This window comes from Meriones unguiculatus, chromosome 3, assembly GCF_030254825.1.
Source record: "Meriones unguiculatus strain TT.TT164.6M chromosome 3, Bangor_MerUng_6.1, whole genome shotgun sequence".
NCBI lineage: Eukaryota > Metazoa > Chordata > Mammalia > Rodentia > Muridae > Meriones > Meriones unguiculatus.
In genome coordinates, this window is record NC_083351.1 from 147,962,056 (window position 1) to 147,977,204 (window position 15,149).

The following is a 15,149-nucleotide window of genomic DNA, read 5'->3' on the forward strand; positions in this document are numbered from 1 at the left end:
TTACCTTCTTTCTACCAAGTTCTGTATCACTGAGAAACACCCTCAGCCCCTTTTAATTGTGACTGGAACAGTCCCACCAAGCTATCTGAGCATGCCTCAGGCTGCCTTTCCAAAAACCGGGACCACAGGCGTGTGCCACCGTGTCTGGCTGTGGGGACTAGCCTTCACTGTCAGGTTGAATTATGTCTCGGTGATTCATCAGGTACCGTTCAGCGAGTGTCTGTGAAGGTGTTTCCAGGGGTGATTGACGTGTAAGCCACAACGGAGGGGGCAGGCCTGCTCTGAGTGCGGGCAGCACAGTCAATAGGGCAAGGTCCTGGCTATGCCCAAAGCAGTTGTTAAGTTCCACTTGTGTTTGGAGCACTTTGTGTTTGGTTCTCTTAATGAGGGAGCAAATATCTCATTCCACAGCACGGGGCACCCCAGAAGTTGTTTGAAGAACACTGCAAATAAGATACATTTGCCCTGTGTCATCACACCGAAGTGACTCTGTTAAGTGGCACATTCCTACGCAACAATTACTTACATTAAGTTTCTCTTTTAACTCCATTGCTGGAGAATTACCTTCTTTACTTGAAAACATCACTTTTTTCTTTCTTTCTTTCTTTCTTTCTTTCTTTCTTTCTTTCTTTCTTTCTTTCTTTCTTTCTTTCTTTCTTTTTTTTTTCTTAACCCTGATTATAAGCCTTTCTGAGAAACCTATGTGGCATCAATAAATACTGTAGGGATTTCCCTTCACATCCAAAATAAGGACAATGCCAAAAAGATTAGTTAACTTACTAAACAAAGAAAGAACAGGACACATTTAACTTTGCCAATGGAACAACTTGACAGACTCAAAAAGGTTAATGTTCCAAGATTGATGGCCCTGAAGTGACTTTTAGAGCGTATAATTCCTCAAGTCCAGATAGAATCTTATAACACATTCTTGTGGGTTTAAAGGAGAAATGCCTCTAGGCCGGAGGGGTGGTTCAGCAGTTAAGAGCCTGTACTGCTTTTGCACAAGAGCCGTTATGGAACTCCAGTTCCAGGGGATCTGACACTCTCTTCTGGCTTCCACAGACCCCTGCACTCATGTACACACACACACACACACACACACAGACTCTCACACTAAAAATAAAAGCACAATCTTTAAAAGGAAGAAATGTTTCAAAAGACTGGGAAGGAATTCATTCACAGAGAGGACTCAAGGGGACTGCGCAAGCCGACAGATGTGTGCATGGGAGGGGAACATGCGGGCACACACTTGTATACTCAAAAAAACACACTCGGGTGTGCAAATGATCAGAGTCTGCATGCTCAGCTGTTCTCACAGGCCCTGCAGCTACCTGCAGTCAGACAACGAGGGATCCCTTTGATCATGGAGGTGAGCTCAGCACAGAGACGGTGACACTGACTGAAGACGCAACACGAGAACCTTCCACTCAAACGGCCTAGACCTGAACCTTACGTCTACCACATAAGATATAAATGATGGGGAAGTGCATTGCCTTCCAGGGCACCACAGGCCTGGAACACAACATGTGAATCTTCATTGCCATCTTAACAGGATCTGCAGTCACCTAGTAGAGACACCGTTGGGAGTGGCTAAGGGAGTTTCCAGAGAGGTTTAATGGTGGAGAAAGGAAAACCCACCCTGGATGTGAGTGGCAATCCTGACCATGGGTGTCATGTGACCGCAGCCCGCTTGCTTCTGCCGTCACACCTTCCCCACCGGGATGGACTGCACCTTTAAACGGAGAGCCAACCCGAACCCTTCCTCCCTCAAGTGGCTTTCCCTGGCTATTTTGTCACAGAAGCCAGAAAAAGTAACTAATGGATGCAGGGATAGGTGGCGTGTCTGTCCACACGAACCTGAGAGCTTCGTGTGCACCTCTCATCATTCCCCGCTACCCAGAACCTGGGCCAGTCTCTCCTCCAGCTCTCATCAGCAATAGAAATGTCCTTCTCTTGCTGTGTCTTGACCTGCAGTCCAGCCAGGCCATTATTGTCCTTTTATTATTTATTTCTTACTTATTTCTTCACTTTTATTTTACTTTTCAAGAAAGGATTTCTCTGTGTAGCCTTGGCTGTCCTGGGCTCACTTTGTAGAGCAGGCTAGCCTCAAACTCACAGAAATCCAAATGCCTCTGCCTCCCAGAGTGCTGGGATTACAAGCCTGGGCCACTGTACCCAGCTTGGGCCATCATTTTCTTATCCCACAGTAGAACAGAAAACCTGCCAATGTCCTGCACAGCCCTTAGCTGGAGCCTACATAGGCCATTTTTGCCTGATACCCATTTCTACGCATGAGTTATGCCAGGCTTGTCTTTGGCCTCTTGGCTAAGACACAGCAGCAATGCAATCTAAAACCACTCTGCTTTCCCCCAAATGTCAGGTTCTTTTAATGCACCATAATTCAATGGGAAAGTTTCAGGCTCGCTGCTTAAATATTCTCACCAACTGTGGGTTGACTTTAGACCTTTAAGATCTGCTGATAGAAGCTGCCTTTAGGAACCCCAGTTCTTAGGTTCCCTCTTTCTGAGTCTTTCCCCTCCCCCACTCCCTGTTCTTCTCTGATCCAATCTTTATCCTTTCTTTCTTTGGGTTTAAGGCAAAGCTCTAGCCCTGCCCCTTGCTACTCAGCCAGCTAAATCTTTGATGTACACAGTGGAATTTCTGTCTGTCTCATCAATACAAGGCCTCACAGGGGTTCCCTGGGCCCTTACTTTAGCTCTTGATAGCCTCAAGGTGGTGGTATCCTTGGAGAAGATGTATGGCTACATAGAGGAGGTTTGTGTACCTGTGTCAAAGACCATCCAAATATCTGATGTGCCTGGCCAGGGGAGGCAGCAGACCCAGCTACCCCTGCCCCTCCTGTGCTTCTGTGATCTTTGCCATGTGTGGGTTCCTGGCTTCCTACTCTTCTTGTCCTCCACAAAAAGAAAGAGCAAGAAGGTCTGGATCCATGTGAGTCGGGGACCCTCCACCTGAGGGACTGGAAACGGAACGCGTGCTTTGATTTTTTTTTTCCAGTGTCAGCTCTTAAGTTTTCCAAGAGAGTACAAAAGTTCTTTTGCAGAAACAACAAGTGTGTGCATAACAGCAAGGAGAGGTAAGTAGCAGGGAAGTAGAACTGACTCGGCACCACCAAGGGATGTCAGGGGGTTTGCTGCTAATCTCCCTCATGCTCCGGTGCTTGGGCGCTTCCATAAGATTCCAGACCCCCGAGACACCTCCCCAATAAAACAGATGGACTGAGGTTCTGGAAGGCCCACCAGCCTCTGCCACAAGGGCAAGTGCAGCTGTGCGAAGCATGCTTGCTATTCATGGCCACGTTCCTGTGGCCGTGAACCAGGGCCTTTAGGTTTTGTCTGGCAGCAGCTCCTCCGAGAAGCCTTCTCTGATTGCTTCTGGAACCATCTCTGGGGATGGCGGCTCTCCCTTGCTCAGCGCAGTTCAATCTACCCAGCCACGCATGTATTTGCTTTGCTCACATTATTTTCTCACCCTTCTGGGGGCCTATAAGTTCTTTATCACACCATCATTCAGCCCACAGCCTGGGGGGTGTTTAAGAATGATGACCTGGATGGTCATGGCTGCATTAAGCCTGGGGGGTGTTTAAGAATGATGACCTGAATGATCATGGCTGCATCACGCTGTTGTGAGACTCTAATCTTGCATATACCCCACAGGCAAACCAAGGAGACCAACACCAGAAGGCCTGCTAACGCTCCCATGCCCGCCCATTCCTTCAGATGATTCATGGCTGCAGCAATCCATGGTGATAATCCTGTGGCTAGTCCTGCGTCCACTCTGGTAGAATTTACTGTGACAATGGCCACTCTCAGCTGCTCCATCGTAGTATCGAATTCTCCAGTCCAATTACCTAAAATATAGCTCGACAATTGTTTAGACAGATTTGCAGCACAGGGAAAATTCTCATGTTGTATGCTAGTGACTCAAAGTCCAGCATACTTTCATTGACAGCCCAGTTGAGCGATTTGCCATAGGGTATCAATTTGCTCCTGCCATTGAAGCAGGACAGTCTCCCCAAGCATGGTTGGCTACCATAAAAAGCTAAAATGTTACGCTCAGGATGCGAGGCTAAGCACTGCACTCAGGGTCAACCGCTTTGGACCCAGAGAAGAGCATGTCTGATTGCATGCCGGTTGATGCCCCAGGTCCCGCCTCTGAGAAAAAGGTATCGGTCGGGTCTGATGCTCTTTGGGTGGATGACACCTAAATGAACATCAGTACAAAGTCCCAATTTATTTCTAATATCAGAGATCAGACCTCTACTCTTGCCTGATGTGTCTAAAACAAAAAGGGGGAACTGCAGAGAGCTGCGTAATGCCGCGCCTTAAAGATGGAGCTGGTTTCCGCCTTCCACCTTCCCGATGGTGAGTGCTCTCTGTCACGAACAACTCCACATTTGGCTAAGGCTGAGGATCTGGCTTGCTTCCATGTATGTGGACCTATCTGCATTGCCCACGTGGCATGCTAGGGTTGGCTACCCAGAGGCTATTTAAGCTGTGGGCTGGCTTTCCCCAGGGTCAGATGATTGTTCAAGGTTCCTGAATAAACTGCATTGAAAAAAAAAAAAAAAAAAAAAAAAAGAATGATGACCTGGAAGTGAGGCATGGAAGGCTTTGGGTAGGTGGAGGCAGAGAATGAGTGAGCCATGTTCAAGAGCAAGGGAGCCACACTTCTTGGGGTTGAATCCTGCCACTGGCCTGTAGAAACTATGGGTTTTGGAGCCTCAATTTCCCCATCTGTTCCATGAAAGTGTGATTATACCCACTGTTCAAGTTTTGGAAATGTTGAACGATGGAAGGGTTTAGTCAGAGAGCCTGACGCTTAACTTAGGAGGGCATCCATGCACAAGAGCCTGTCAGAGCTGGGACCTGAGGCTTGGGCTGCCGACAGTCATGGTGTAAGCGTGGCATTCCTGATAATTTTAATGACACCAATTCTATCTGCCCACCGAAAACTATGTGACATCAGACATCATCGCCAGTGTCCACTTGTGGCTGTTTGGCATGTTCTGGGGGGGGGAACACGGGGAGACAGTTTGCTGTTTCTTGGTACTTCCAAGGCTCCAGATTGCTCTCAAGATGAACCACCTCACTGAAAAGAATGGCTAATGTCTTTGTATCACCTTACTCTATCAGTTCAGAACCTGCTGATGAGATAGAGAAGGTGTCTTCCTCTAGACAGGACCTGGAACCCCAGAGAAATTACACAAATTAGCAAAAATACCCAGAGAGGAGTAATCTGTCTGGTATTTACTGTGAAACTTGAGACATTGGTGATGAAATCAATATTCTGTTTAACAACATGTTCTGGGTGTCTGCATCCTATGTCCGTTGGGAAAGTATTCATAGTCACTGGCCTGTGGAGACATTCTAATTTGCGTACATCAATGGGCAAATGGAAAAGAAGATATGCTATAGATCCATACTACTGAGAACTGGGCAGTCTTCCAGGAGAAAGGATCACTGTGACTGAACAATCTGGATGAGCCTAGGAGTCATCGTGCTCAGCAAAATCAGCCAGGCCCAGGAAGGCACTCACACGTGGGATCTAAAAGAATCAAATTCCCAACAGTAGAGGGGAACTGTTGGGTCGTGGGGGCTGGTGAGAGTGGTGATGGGTAAAGAGAGATCACCTGGTTCAGCCTGAATGAGACAGAGGAGTAAGTTTTAGAGACAGAGCACACAGCACAGTGATAGCAGGTAACCATAGCTCACTCTGTAATGCAGAATGGTCAAAGGTAGATTCTGTGTTCTTACAAAGAACAGCAAGTGTGAAGCCTAAGAGGCAAAAGTGTTGGTGTTACGGCATGGCTGTATATCCGATACACACAGAGAATTGTCTTTCAGTTAAGATGAAACAATAAAAATATTTTAAAATTAGGCTTTCACCAGCTTTTCCAGTTTTTTTTTTTTTTTTCACTTGGAGGAAGGGCTGGTGGTGGGATGGGGGTCTTACTTTGTAGCCCAGGCTGTGAAATCAAGCAAGGGGCGGGACTGGAAGATGTCCGTTGGAGCTATAGAATTTCCCCTTCCTCAAGCTCTTTTTTCTAGTTGTGTTTTCATCTTGAGTTCACTTGTAGTCAAGCTATCTTTGAGGTCACGGTGCTCTCGCAGCCTCGGACTCCTATATACCGGGATTACAGGGTTAAGCCACCCTGCATGGACTTTCTTTCAATCCTGAGGGCTGACGTTTTGAGGAAAGAAAGAGAGGGAGAGGGAGAGAGAACCTGTGCTGCCTCCCCCCCCCCCCAGCTTTTTGCTGGGCAAAAGAGCTTATAAAGCGCACAGCAGGCACCAGCAGGGGTTGGCAGCTGCCTGGCAGTCAGGGATCCCTCTTTATTTATGCCCGCAGCGCCAAGGACTCACCATGCTCTGGAGGGTAACTACGCGCATTAAGCTGATCGTTGGAGGTGATTTGGAGGCATGCTCGTTGATAAGATTAATTCGGCGCTATGAAGAGGCCAGTGTGAATTCTGTGAGAGAGTAAGCCTTTTAATTTGGAGGAAGAGATTTTTTATCTCTGCCAGCTTAGGGACTCTTTGACACCCGAATCAACCATCCGGGTACTCCCTATGTCGGCAGCTCAGAATCTCAAATCTGTTGAAGAAGCAAAAAGAAAGAAAGAAAAATAAATCCAGGAGGGAACAACTCCATAGCTCCAATGGGGAGCGCTCAGATGGGCGCTGACAACTCTGCCATCTCATTTGATGCTCCAGGTGTTCCTGACTTCTGTCCTAAATCAGGACCCTTTTCGGGCCCTGAACCTCCATGTCACATGACATTGATCCACTCAGCAAGAACGTAGCAAACATCTATTACGCACCTACCATTGTTCTAGGTGCACTGAGTCTTGAATTGTGGCCAAGCAGAAAACAAAGCTTAGATTCTAATTAAATGTAAGATAGCAACAGATACACATGCAAAGCCAAGTAGAGTTATGTGCAAAGTGCCATGTGCTATGGGATTCATAACTGACTTGGACAAGCTAGGGGATATTGGAGACTGTGTGTGTGTGAGAGAGAGCATGATTGTGTGCAACTGCCTCCCCCCACAGTGCCCTTGAAAATAAAAGATATGTCCCAGTCTTGAGCCCTAGAAACATACAATTGTGAAGCTCTAGAGGAAGAGTTCAAAGCCTCCAACCCTAAAGAAATGGTAGCAAAAGGGAAATGCTAATTTCCCTGATTCCCAAATGCATGTATGTGCTGAAATACCATCTTATGTCTAATGCATATTATTACAAACATTATTATGATAAAATTTTAACTTAGTTTTAGGTGTGTTATTGTTTAAACCATTGTTATTTTTTTAATTTTTATTTTTTTGCTATATTTTATTTTATTATTTTTATTTTATTTTTTTATTTTATTTTATTTTATTTTATTTTATTTTATTTTAAGACTGGGTTTACTGTGTAGTCGTAACAGGCCTGGAACTTACTACGTACATCAGGCCTCAAACTCAGTAGAGATCCACCTGCTTCTGCTTCTTGAACTCTGGGATTCAGGGCGTGTGTCATCACCCTTGGAGACTGTGATATGTGTGTGTGTTAATGTTGGATTGGCTTGTATGTCATGCCCTAGTGCAACAATGGCTGTCTGCACACTGGCTGCTTCTTAGTTCATGAAGCTGGGTATCTCAGCCAGTCTCACTCTGTGCCTGAAGCCCTAGAGGACTCCTGGACTTCAGTTCATGTTGGAAGGCAGAGCAGGCTAGATTATGACATGAGTGAAGGACATGAGTGAAAGCAACAGCAGCAAGGACATACACACCAGCAACCATCAAAGGCTGGAGATGGGTAAGGGGAGGTTACATTTTAAAATTACTCATAGAAATATTCCTAGGCAGCACAGCAGCTCTGTATTTGAGTTCCTCACTATTCTAAAATTTCCCAGGAACTACATCCTAATTCTTCCTGCTACAAATATGTGATTGGTGGGTCTTGTCAAACTTTGGCTACTCATCCTCCATCTCAGGGGACGAATTTGCTGGTCTTTAGCTATAACAGTAGTGATGCTGCTGTCCCCTACCAAACTCTGGTGGCTTTGTGTGGTCTCCAGGTGCCAAGGAGAGGGCTTAGCAGCTGTCACTGGAGGAAGTAGGCAGGTGACATGTGCCTTGATGTTTGCATTTTTATTAGTAACTATCTATCTATCTATCTATCTATCTATCTATCTATCTATCTAATCTCTGTGTATCCCTGGCTGGCCTGGAACTCACAGGGATTCACCTTCCTCTATTTCTTCCATTCACCTCAATGAGTAGAACACCAACCATCTCCCCTAGTTACCACTCCCCCATAGGGGACACTCAAGCAGCTTGTGATGTTGCACAGTTCCTCCAGAAGCAAAGGTGGAAACACAGTCAGATTAGCCACAATGACAGTGCCTTGATAATTAATGTGGGTAGGTGTCATTCTGGAAGGTTCTGTGAGGTTGCTCTGGGATGACATTAGTCAGGAAGCCTTTGATAAAGTCCTTGGTGCTCCCTAATGTGGACCCCACCAATCACTGGAAAGCCTGCATAAAGAAGACTGGCATGTGTCAAACATGAGAGAATTCTCTATTTGATGGCCTTAAAACTCCTGTTCCTCCAGCTTGCTAACCATCCTGCAGATTGGGAATGTCTAGCCTCTGTATTTGTGTGAGCCAATTCCTTTACATCTCTCAATCTTCCCCTCCCACACATATGTCAAAGCTATTTTTTTTATAAAACTGTATTTGTTTCTCAGTTTCTCTCTCAACCTGGTTATCACACAAATAATTGAGACTCTTTTCTATTTTTTTAATAATAAGCTTCACAACACAATAACTGAGCAGTTATTACCCTCTCAGTTAATTTGGCTTCCTTCTAGCATACATCCCAGAGATACTTACACTTTGTAGATTTCCTGCTCCAGCTCCTTCTCCTGATGTCTCTTGAACCTCTTACTTTATCTTCAAACTCCTCCCTTAGCTGGCAAAAAATACAGCTTTATTCTCTTCCCTACTTAGTGATTGGCTGTAAGGTACTTCATTGGCATATCAGGGGACAATTGTGGAGCAGTGTTTTCTCCACACTGAGACAGGAGATTCTCAGAACAAGGATTGCACTAGATATGGGGTGGGGGGCTAGAGAATTCAGTGTTTGAATTTTTAATAACTGTATGCCCACACACATATAACTCCCAACCCATCATGCATTGAGGATGCATGCCAAGACCTCCAGTAGAGGCATGGGAATTGGAGAGCACTGAACAGTTCATATACGGGTATGCCTCAGTATCCACAGTGAATTCCTTCCAGAACCCTCACAAACACCAAACCCTGAAGATTCTGCACCATTTATATAAAATGATGCCATTTACACACGACCTATGCACATCTCCCAGTGTAGTTTAAATCACCTGTAAATTAATTATAAACCCCAAAGTAAATCCTGTATAAACAGCTGCTATACTATATTATTTAGAGAATAACAGCAACAACAAAAATTCTACACATATTTAGTGCAGACATAATTCCCCCCTCCACCTCAGATATTTTAAATCTCTAGTTGGTCGAATCTATGGATGTCAGACATGCTACCTGGAAAAAAAAAAGCCTGGTGGTTTTTACATATGTGTATGTATGTGTGTGTACGCATATGATAAAATTTATATGTAAAGCACAGTAAGATATTCACATAATAAACAGCATGATTACAGTAAACTATAATAAAAGTTATAAGAATATGGTCTTTCTCTAAAAGTATGTTTTTGTAGTGTCGTCACCTTTTTTTTTTTCCTGATGATGCAATACCTGCGTTATGAGACGGAACGAGGTCAATGATGGAGACACTGTGAGTAGCAGTAGGACAGTACATGAAAGTTACTTAAGTGCAGCACTGTGACAAGTGCTCTGTGATAACCAAGGTGCCTAAGACTAGATGACTAACAGGTGGATAGCACATACAACGTGGATACAGTGGGCGAGGAGATCATTCATATCCCAGGCTATATGGAGAACAATGGCATGAAATTTCAGGCAGTGTACAATCTCAAACTTAAGAATTACTTACTTCTTACATTTTCCATTTGATATTTTTTTTGTATCACAGTTGGCTTGTGGGTGACCCAATTTTGGAAAGGGTAATCACAATATTCAACTTATATGAATATTTTTTTTCCTCTGGAACATCTTGAGAGTTACAGTGATATAAGCTATTTTTGTGTTTTTTAAGGCTTTGTAGTGTGGTAATTTGCAAGCGATACTGAAATAAACAAAGTAATATAAATCCTCACATTCTAAGCACTTAGCTTCAATGATGATTAACCTATGATCTTGACTTTTTATATGTGTCTACCCACTTAATAACCACCTGTATTCTTTTTAAGACAACCCTAGGCATTCTACCATTCTATCCAGACATATTTCAGTATGCATCTCCAGGTGATAATGACTTAAAAACACAACCACAAGACCATTAGCACACTTGAAAATAAAGCCAATTTCCTGATACCATCAAAGATTCAGTCCTACCCAATTTCCTAGTACTTATCTTTTGAAAATTGATTATTTTGTGAGTCCTCTAAAAATTAACACAAACATAGTACCTACGCTTTGGAAAACACAGGAAAGCAGATAGGAGAGAAATTCGAGCCAGCCACAATTATTGGGGCTGTTGCCAGCCTATATGGTGCCATTTCATAAATAGAAAAGGAAAAAAAAAAGGCTCATTTCAGGAAGGCAGCCTGTGCCAAAATGCCCCCCACTCTTCTCTCCAGCAGATGCCCAAGTGCTGTGCACAACTGAGCATTTTATGCTCAAGCCCTTGAGGGTTCCCCCACTGTTTACATTTTGGAGAAAAGCCTTTCAGATTTTCTATGGATATATACATATTTTTTGCATAATTGTTTTCATATGGTGCATTCAGTTTTGCAAGCAGCTTCCCCCCCCCCACTACATAGCAGACTGTGAATGCTTTTCCGTGTTGTGTAATGTGCCTCTCAAACATGACATTCTGTGGCGCACTGTGTGTTTGTCCTGTGTGTGGCTGTCCTCTGTGGGATCAGCAATGGCCCAGTTGTTTAGATCTACAGCCCTTGGAGTGCACAGTCTGTCTTTGGAAGACAGAACACAGGCAAGAACAGTATGTCCTTCACGGTAGGAAAACATGACATGTAGGGGATCTTCTGCACACGCACTTGTGTGATCACAGAGGTTGTAAATTGGTTCCTCGTGGTTGGTTTGGAAAGACAGCTAAGGTATGGTTCTATTTAGTTCAAGTCATGCCTTGGGGAGCAGGAAGAGCTGTCCCTCAACATGTTTAGACTCTTAGCTTTTTCATAGTAAACAAGAAGCTTTAGCTAAGAGCCATGAGGCAAGAAAGAGTGGACCATGGTTGCAGGGACGGTTATTCCCAGAGTTATGCAAGCAAGAGATGTGGGTTTTGAAAACCAACCTCCATTGACGTGTGAGGCAAACAAGACAACAGAGGGGAGAGAAGTGGGGGGAGGTTGTCCCATGAGCGGTCCTTTTTGGGTGTTAGTGCACCAGCACAGCCATTTCTAGATGAAAAACAAAAAGTAAAAACAAAACAAAACAAAAAACTTACCAAATGGTCTCGTAAGAAATACCATCACAGACTCAGGAGCTGGCTAATGGATTCTCGGAAAATTGCCAGCATACAATCTCCATCTTTTGAGAACGAGGATAAACATTGAGGTCAATTGCAAAGCACCCATTTGCTCAAACCCACAGCCCACAGTCGGCCCAGAGCCTGAGCTGCTGTTTTCCGTGCCAGTCCTTATCATCTGCAGGGAGTCCGCAGGACTGAGTGACTCAGTTTAATGGAGTCGTTGCGACAGGGTGAGGTCACAGGGCAGATGTTAACCAGGAATTCCTAACTTCGGAGGCCACTCTGAAGGGTAGTAGAGTTTCAACTCTGTAAAGCCTCGCTGAGTGAGAAGGCCACTTCCATGCAAGCCTGGGAGCTACCTAAAAAAAAAGCATAAAGTGGGAATTGCACTGGGTTTCTATCAATCCATAAATTAAGGTTGGAGAGTGGGTAGGAGGCCCACGTCATTGTAGAGGGGTTTTCATAGGGTAAGAGGAGGTAGGCAGCGCTGGGTCCCTTTTAAAGGTGACTTGTACGCTAAACAGGACCAGGGAAGTAGCCCTGAGCCCCCAGGCTGCCATGAGCCACCTCTCCTTACTGCCCCAAACAGCATTTTTTTTTTGTTTGTTTGTTTGTTTGTTTTAAATTGATTCCACCCAGGATTTTATCAACAGCTTTTTTGGGTGGCATGTGAGTCACACAACATGATAGTATCAAACATCAGGAACTTTTCTTGGATCGAGAGGGTAGAAATGGGAAATCAAGGTGTTGACAGGTCCCTCCAAGTACTCTAGGTGGGAAATTTTTCTCACCACCTTCAGAAGACAGTGGCTTTATCCAGGTGGCCCTTGGCTGTTGTAACTGATCTCTGCCCCTTCATTCTTCTCCTCCTTCTTGTAAGGACACTGGCTCTTCTATATTAGGACCTACCCTAATGGTCTTATCATTATGCTCACAGTAACTGTAGTTACAGGCCACATCTGTAAAGATCAAGGGGAAGGGCTTTCTTGTGGTTTTTTTTGGCGGGGGAGAAGAGGAACACAACGAAACATAATAATTTGAGAGTAAAAAAATTTTAAATTGAGTAGGCATGATGGCATTTGTCTTTAATCCTAGCACTGGAGGGACAGAGGCAGGCAGATCTCTGTGAGTTCAAGGCCAGCTGTTTTTACATAGCGAGTTCGAGGCAGGCTAGGGCTACAGAGTAAGATCTCTCTCTCTCTCTAATGGGGGATGGGAGGATTCTGGAATCATATATCCACATGTTTCACTTATTTTTGTGTGATCGTCAATCACTCACTTATCAACCCTCAGCTCCATGGCCCCTTCCCTGTCCATTCAATGCTGTTCCCACCTATTTTGTCTCTAAAATATTGAATAAGGGGAAAGAGTTCTGACTGGGAACAGCCTCCCTACTGTGAAAGGCAGTGCAGGGGTCAGCCAGGAGGGGACAAGTGAGAGAACTCCCTAGAGAGACTTCTTTTGTGTGTGTGTGTATTTTGCTTTTGGAGAGAGAGAGAATACACACACACACACACACACACACACACACACACACACACACGTATATGTAGCCCAGGTTAACCCTGAACTCACTATATAGTCCAATATCCTCCTGCGTAAGCCCCCAGTAGTGGAGTTCTGGGTAGACTTGGCAATAGCTAGGCTGTAGACTTATGAGCAGCCGGACCAATTGCCCAATTCTTTTCCCAGCTCCCCAGGCTACCACACCCCGGGACAGCACTCTGGACAAGTTCCAAGGCCCACTACAGACATTCAAGGACTCTTGGCTCTCACCGTGGAGCTGGTTCTTGGCAGGTGGAGCCTAGTTGGCCCAGACTCCGTGGCTGCACTCAACCCAGCTTCAATATTTGGACAGGCGCAAGGCATGTGTGCAGAGGCAGCGAGCGAGTTGAGAGAGTTTCAGCTCCGGGTGAGACTGAAGGGATTTGACATGTTATTGAATCCGGGTGCAGAAGGTGAACTCTGGGCCGCCACGCATTCCAGGAATGCGGAAGTAGAGCTCTCAGCGCATATCTGAAGCTGACAGGGGCTGACAGTCCCCATCTGGGAACAATAAGCCAAGCTGCACGCTCAGCCTGGGCAGGGGCTGTTTCCCTCCACCCCTGCCCTCCCCTCCACTCTAACAAGGTGAGCTCCAGGAGGGAGCTTCGCCTCTCCTGCAGTCCCCTGAGTCCTGGGGACCGCTGAGTGGGGCAGCGTCTCGGATGCTTGCCATTCCGGGAGCAGCGGGCTGCGACACGGTCCATTTCTCCCCCGGGAGAGACCAGAGTGGAACGCCACGGGGAGGCAATTTGGGATGCCGACTGATCACCCAGCCAGCTGCGGGTCTCCTCGCTTCAGGGAAGCCGGGGCAGCGATGTGTTTGTGTCACGGTGAATACTCCGGGCTTTCTTTGTTCGCTTGGGGCGGGGCTTCCACAGTGAAGTTCAAAGCACCGGTTCACAAGCCACGCATCCTAATCCTCTCTCTCTGATCTGGATTTTGTCCCCGTTTGTCCTGTAACTAAACTGATTACAAGATTTTGGCCTTCGGGCTAGGCGGGGTCTTTGGGATAGCCTTCCGTAGGCTTTGCTGTCAGATGGTGCACGAGCTGGGGAGTTCGTGGTGCAGAGTTCTGGAACAGGAAGAAACCCGAAATCTCACAGCATGAGCCTACTGCCCTTGCTACTCACTGCGGCATCTGTCACCGTCCCTAGCCCTTGAATAACAGCATCTCAGACCATCCACGGCACCTCTCCAGATTCTGCCTTGTCCAACAGCACTGCTCTAGATCTGGGAACCCATCCTCGCTGGGGCACCTGGAGATGCCCAGCCCCATCTCTTTGATTTCTGGCCCTCCCCATAGCGGCAGCTCTTCCCAAGGAGAATGTCGTCCCAGAGATCAAGCTTCTGTCCCGGGACCCAGAATCCCATACCTCTGCTACCTGTCTATAAGACACCACACAGGAGAGGTCCTGGAGCGGGCCCTGTGCAGGTTGGAGGGCCCTGTGCCAGGCTCCTGTAGAGGGTGTGGCTTTGAACTCACTACTCCCCCTCAGCGCCAAAGTCTCAGGCTTTGGCCCATCTTCCTGCCTGACCTCTCTCGGTGACCTCACCATACAGTTACAAATCGAGAAACCAACCTCCATTTTCAGGTTCTTTGTCTTTGCTATTATAGTCACCAAGTCTCCATGTGATCTCTAAGCTAATCCTACGTGTCTTTCCTTCTCCCCATCCAAACTGCCTTCTGCTCTCTTGGGGAAAGCAACAGTTTCACTGCAGGCTTTTCTGCCTGCACCCCACCCCACACCCACCCAACAGTGCCTGCTTCTACTGGACTTTCAGCTCTCAACTTGTAGGTCAAGGACTTGCCAGTGAGCTGCTGACCAGCCTCACTCTCACTCTCCCACTGTGAATAAATATGCAATTCCTATAATCTCTGCTAGGCATTGATGGGGTCGGTCCTTGGATGCCGAGTGAGCAGTGTATCGGGCAGGCAGCTGCGGGACAAGTTCTTGCTGAATGAATGAAGGATCCAATACACAGTGT

At 46.1% G+C, this 15,149-nt stretch overlaps 2 long non-coding RNA genes across 3 annotated transcripts; one reads left to right on the forward strand and one right to left on the reverse strand.

Annotated features, from left to right (window-relative positions):
* Positions 1–805: 805 nt before the first annotated feature.
* Positions 806–5,323, forward strand: LOC132653175 (uncharacterized). Its single transcript, XR_009590922.1, has 2 exons — positions 806–3,097; positions 3,678–5,323. It is a non-coding gene; the product is annotated as an uncharacterized LOC132653175 (long non-coding RNA).
* A 568-nt stretch (positions 5,324–5,891) lies between these two features.
* LOC132653173 (uncharacterized) lies at positions 5,892–13,977 on the reverse strand. 2 transcript variants are annotated; one of them, XR_009590918.1, is made up of 3 exons: positions 13,395–13,977; positions 11,595–11,977; positions 5,892–6,617 (listed from the first exon to the last, which is right to left on the reverse strand). It is a non-coding gene; the product is annotated as an uncharacterized LOC132653173 (long non-coding RNA). The 2 variants fall into 2 exon arrangements; XR_009590919.1 differs by lacking the exon at positions 5,892–6,617 and adding an exon at positions 7,478–8,975.
* Positions 13,978–15,149: the final 1,172 nt, after the last annotated feature.